The sequence below is a fragment of the Temnothorax longispinosus genome, chromosome 1 (genome assembly GCF_030848805.1).
Source record: "Temnothorax longispinosus isolate EJ_2023e chromosome 1, Tlon_JGU_v1, whole genome shotgun sequence".
NCBI lineage: Eukaryota > Metazoa > Arthropoda > Insecta > Hymenoptera > Formicidae > Temnothorax > Temnothorax longispinosus.
In genome coordinates, this window is record NC_092358.1 from 9,620,644 (window position 1) to 9,626,817 (window position 6,174).

General features: G+C 44.6%; 1 long non-coding RNA gene across 1 annotated transcript; it reads right to left on the bottom strand.

Moving 5' to 3' along the window:
• Positions 1 to 3,981: 3,981 nt before the first annotated feature.
• Positions 3,982 to 5,808, bottom strand: LOC139820568 (uncharacterized). Its single transcript, XR_011734022.1, has 3 exons — positions 5,644 to 5,808; positions 5,327 to 5,568; positions 3,982 to 5,073 (listed from the first exon to the last, which is right to left on the bottom strand). It is a non-coding gene; the product is annotated as an uncharacterized lncRNA (long non-coding RNA).
• Between the last annotated feature and the right edge of the window lie 366 nt (positions 5,809 to 6,174).

Here is a 6,174-nt window from a genome sequence, read left to right on the forward strand (position 1 = left end):
GCAGATACGCGGCAGATAGCTCAGGTTTGAGCACCTCTTTGTAATTTTACGTTGCCGTGGGGTAGCTAAAGCTGACGCAGTGGGGTAGATGGTCGGTGGTATGCCCAGTAGCCAATTCCCGGCTTTGGGCTCGACTCGGCGGGTCCATTCATCGCCGTGCATTACGTGACCGGTTTACCAATCCAGCCCTTCCTGCACCACCGCCGCCACCGCCGCCGCCGCCGCTGCCACCATCGCTACCATCACCACCACCAACGCGTCCAACGCCTAGTCTATATACCTCTTTTCCGTTACGAGAGCTGGCACGGAAGGGCCGTCGGGTACGTACCTGTGTGTACGTGTATCTGCCAAACAACCCCCAGAGTCATATCGATTGGCTGGAATGGTTCGAACTCCCTTCGCGATTCCGAAATTCTCTCGTAAACGATTTTCCAAGGTTTGATTCCGCTGTCCGTTCCGTTCCGTTAAAAACGACGTTCGGCACCGACGCCGACTTCTCTCGTCTTGTCGCGCCGAGATATCCTTTATTTGCATCGCGTATGGAAAGGTCGGAAAGATCGCATTCGCGATTCGAATCACGCGTGACCACGTGAATTTTTATATGTCGTCGGTGCCCAGTGATGATCGCTCCGTTTGCTCGTCGGCAAAAAAATAAATTACGTTTATTTATTTAATTTTCTTTCAAATTTAGACGTGTAAGTTCAGCAGTCATATAATAATCGCTTCGAATAGAGACGTATAATTTTGGACGCTGAGCTCGCGCTTAGGTAGGACGGACTCGCCGCAGACAAATCGACTGGCCGTCGCAAAAAGGACAACGCCGACGGGCAGGCGCGCGCGCGCAGGGCCTTAAAGTAATTATTCCGTCTATAAAACGGCCCGGCACGAATTTCCGTGACGAATTGCCCGCGATATCCAGCGCGAGCAAACGAAACGCCCACGAAGAAGAGGCCGGCTGAATCCGCGCGCGAGAGGAGCGACTTTCGAGAGGCAAGTCTTCACGGGAGGGCGTCACGTCTCTGGGTCTCTGATGACGACGGCACGTTCGACTTGCAAGCCTTGGACGAGCACGACCTGGCAAAGGGGGCGGGAAAGAGGGGGGAGGGAGGAGAGGAGAAGGTTCACCTCGATCAGCTCGGTTTCTACACGATGATGACATGTTAATGTATGGACGCGTAGTACATAAGCGTGTCTGGAAGGAGGTACCGGGAGGAGGGCGAGCAACGCTGGTGCCAAGCCACGAGCCAAAGCAGGCAGCCTCCTCCCCGTCCTCCGTCGAGCCCTCCGCCGAGCCCCGCGACACCCCTTTCGTGGCGGATGGATTTCTTTCGGTTCAAGACGAACGGGCCCAGGTCCCCGACCGTCGTCCCGAGTCATTGTCGCCCTGCCTTCTTCATCTGCATACAATGCTGGAGACATCCGCGCGGCACACTGAACCGTCCCTCCTCCTCCTCGCTCTTCCCTTCCTGTTGAACTGACTCCCGCTCTCCCCTCTCCTCTCCTCCCCCCCGACGTATCATCGGGATGTCGTTAATGCGACCGCCCGTCGAAATTATCGAAGGAGAAACTGAGATCCATCATGGGCATGGCGAACCAGCTCGAGAGACCGGATTTTGGATTAAATATGACGTCTAAATTAATCCAGCGGATTTTCGAAACGATGAGTGTCGCAAGAACAGCTGAAGAATTCGTACTGCTAGAGGAGTGGCTTAATAAATAGGGAACGTCTACGATTTCTTCGATCTCCATCTTATAATTCTTGGAAATGTTTGAAATATATAATACTGTGACGAAAATATAACGCAATTTTCATGTCTAACGTTATTGACGTTATCGACCGCAGGCTGCGATTTCAGCTAGAGGGGAAGAACTCGATTAAGAATCTGACGCGGGGATCATAACTATTAGTCGCACTCCCATTCGAACTAAATAGAGGCAACAGTTGCGGTTTATGAAATTAAATCGCCGCTGACTTCTGAAACGAGGGTCAGCCTAGCCAATACTACCTATAATGTTCCAGCACGCTTTATATTTAAAAAAACCTATTCTTCTTTATAAAGTATATTTTTTGTATATAATATATTATTTTATAGATTATTATTTTATAGATAATATATATTTTGTAATATTTTTTTCAAGGAAATTATTGATCTAAAAAATAAAATTGATTTAAACGTAAGAAACAGCGTCTAAGATGATGTAGAAAAGCTTTGTAGAGACTGATGTTATTATCCACTTTGCGAAACCTATTTTAATAAAGATTCAACTTATACATAGAGTAGATCATTCTCACATCTCCATCGAGTTGCTCCGATGTCTTACTCGGAGTGAAATAATGTAAAAGTTTTTAACGACGAGATGGCGAGAAAGGGGGGGGGGATCAAAATATACTCCTCGCATTTGTCAGAAAGGCAGGATTTATTTTTGGAGGGTCCTGTAGAGCGACACTCGGCCACGATGTATAATATCCAGCCTGAGCGCAGCCACCTTTATCTCTTCTATTAACCCCCGCGAGGTAATTAAATTAAATGATCCACGGTCCCTCTCGATCATCCGGCTCGTAAGTGCCTATTTATTCCGACACCCTTCGATGAGAATGAAAGCTTCTACGGACACGTGCTACATATCACTTACAATTTAAAAATGCTTTACATTGCATGGTATAGGTATTTGTATAATTGCTTACCTTTTTTAAATTTTTCAATCTTTTTTCCTAATATTAATGTGCATTTTATAATTAAGTTTAATGATAAACATAAGTATAGTAACGTATAATTGTTTGCACAAAATAATTCTTAGAATTTTGATAATTCTTTTTATTCTTTTTCCACCTGTTCGCGCGAGAGAGTCAATTCAAATCGCAAAACAAATCGCGATTAAGCCACAATCGCGAAGTCCCAATTGAATAGGCTAATTCGGACAGTCGTTTCGTCGTGCATCACGCCGCTACGTTATCTAACTTGCTACAGGAATTTCGAAGGCTGAAAGAACTCCCGAAACATCTGGGTCGGGAGGAGCAAGCGTTCGTTTCTTCAGTCGCTCCTCGCACGTTCGCTCGAAAAATACATAGGAACTGCGTCCGTAAGGTACGAAGGGCCCCTTCTGTCCCGAGATCGACCTCCCGACGAGCGCAACCACGAAAAAGAAAACTGGGGGGAGGAGGGGGCAGGGTGGCACCGAGGGGGCCCCCGGCACGCCACGGTTGCGCACGTGTTAGATAGAGGGTCGACCAGGCTGAGAAGCTCCCAAGGGAGCTACGTACCATTTTGCATAAATCGCGAGACACCCCGTCGTACCAGAACCTCAGGGAGATTCTGGAATAGGTTGAATCCACCGGCGCCGCGCGATCACGAAGGGATGAAAGTGCCAGAGGTACCGAAGGCACTCGATATTTCACCTCTTTTTCTTCTTTTTTTTTGCTCTGTATCGCGATGAAAAATACGAACGAAAATGTTGAGGCGGAATTCCGCCTTTTCACGAAGATGGTGCGAAGTTTAAATGACGCTATCGTCGACACGACTCGTTAACGGTTGATCGATAGAATTTATCATACATGTTTGAGATGTTCAAAAGAAAAAAAATCAAAAGAAGAAAGCCGCAATATATTCATCTATTGTCGAAAATTTGTTTCGCGGTATGACTCGCACAAGGTAATCACAAGTTTCGAAGAATTTAATGTATTAAAGATTTAAGGAATTTTTTAAATTGTATATTAATGTTAATCATGTGAGGATAGCAGACCGATGACCGAATAAATTCATGTTCATACGGCAAAACCTACCCTTCCAGCTTACAACAATAACTGCAATATGTTCTCTCTCTTGTTGTAACAGAGCAGTATTGTTTTATAGCCAGCACGATAACTTCGAGCGTACTCCTGGTATAGGGATGCGTTATCCCCACGTACGTTTCGATGGGGGTGTGAGTGCCCATGGCGCCCTGAAATGAAACGGAACAATAGCTCAGGGTGTAGTTAATGCTCGTCCTTTCGCGGGGTCGCTGTACCACAAATTATGTGTCTCTTGAAACTTCTGCAGACTTCGAAGGGTTGCTTATTTTTTTGTGGAGGGGTACATCTACACACGCGCGATTTTCATTTAATTCTTTCCGAATTTATTTCGCTTGTAATATATGCGATCGGCTGACAGTTAGCTTGTTGACACGCAAGTAACGACATGTTGCTTCTATTTCACGTTTGTTGTCGGTATAATGGACGTTTATTCGCCGATATCCATTTGCGGAAATTCGTCTTTTTTTTGCCATTAACATTGGTACTACTTCCAACGCGTCCTCCTTTTACAAATGTTCGTAGTGGCCATTTCTGGAGACAAAATCATTCACGAGCGCGATCGAACGATCAACAAACTGCGATACACTCCGTGATTGAATACCAGATAAGGTGACTCCCGTGAAACCGCGGTAACTCGATATCCTTAATCGTACTTTGGGTACTGCGGTTGTATTTCATTGTTGCATCATTTTTATGGTGGGCTTGTACCATTCTCAAACCGTGATTCAGTGTCGATTTTTTCCCGGTCAATTAGGCATACAAAAATTTAACTGTAAGACTTAATGAAGATAGATTATTGTAGCTCATACAATTACATTAATTTTTTATACATACAATTAAGAAACTATATGTATGTTGTACTTTCAAGAATTATATATACCTATAGTAATATTTTGTTAATCTTATCTAGAAAAAAATTGTTAGCATTACAGCCGTCTTTCGGATCGAGTCCTTCACTTGTCGAATGATCAGTAGTGAGATTTCGAACTACAGCCAGGTACACGATTTATTGAATGTTGCATGAAGGAAGAGAGTAGTTTGTACACTGAAAATTAATTAGCTTATCTCGTCGATTAATGTATAGAGACAGGATCATTTATCGTGGTTATCGGTGCTTGCCCGGTATTTCAGAAATTCGTGCCACTTTGCTAGATTCAGGTGCGTATAAGGTTTTTCGAGAGAGGTGCCGGGGTGTGGTGGTGGTTCCGACAGAGACGATCGGGCGAACGGGCATCGCTGCGGGCAGGTAGTCGGTCGGGTACAGGCTTACGCAAGCCTCATACCTATAAGTTAAGATTAACCTTGCTTAGCGGTGCCCGAGAGAACGGATCAGGGGGGACTTCCAGGATCGGATAACGAATGAGGACATTTGACGGGATTAATTTATGTCCAGTTTGGTAACCGAGCGCAACGATACGCCCGGCCATATCGGGCGAAGAGACGGCCTGGAAGACGGAGAAGGATCGATAGAGAGAAAGAGAAAGAGAGAAGGAAAGAATGAAGAACGGGGGAAGGAGGAAAGAGAGAAATACGTACAGGTATCATCGTACGCTCGTATGTTCGACCAGGGACTTCGGTTTTAGGGAATAACAAGTTTTGTTCCCCTCCGCCTTCCTCCTCGCCCGTATAGATTCCGGTGTGATCTTCGAGCTCCCGCAAACCTATCTCAGGGGTTAACGGTGAATGGACCATTCGGTGTTGCCAAACCGGACACACGGTGAAACTCGTTTTTACGTGGAACTCGAGGACTTCTTCTTCTTCTTCTTCTTCTTCAGCAGCTGCCGGAAAGAGCGGGAAACGATTGCTTTTTTCGCGGTGTCATTGATTCGGACCTACAGTATGATTCGACTTACAGAGAATCTTGAGATCGGTTGGGTATTCTTGTATAGTGGAACGGGTGCACCGAGAGATAGGATCAATGAGACGCCCATGGAAAAATCTGCTTGAATGGATCTCATGAGATAACAGCGTTTTCCAAACGTACTCTGCTCACGTTGAAAAGAGCGATTGTATCAGATTCATTCTGTAAAAAGATTCGGCGATTATTCGAGAAAGAGAAACTTATACTTATGTAAATCACTTCTGTTATAAAAGTAATTAGTGATCACATTAGGTATTTATGACAATATAATTTTATTTTATCAAGCAATTAATATGTTAATATGTACAAAATTATTGAAAAAAATTCTAATAAATTTAAATAAATTTATTTGAATAAACTTATATATCTTAAAACGTATTTAAATAAATTAATAAAACATGTGTGCCAATTCTGTTTATTCTGTTTTCGTTGCCGATTCATTCGTCAGGACCCAGGTCAAACTCGTGTAAAACGGGTCCTTCAAAATTTCGCGTGTCGCGAAATTCCGTTCGTTATCGGCGAC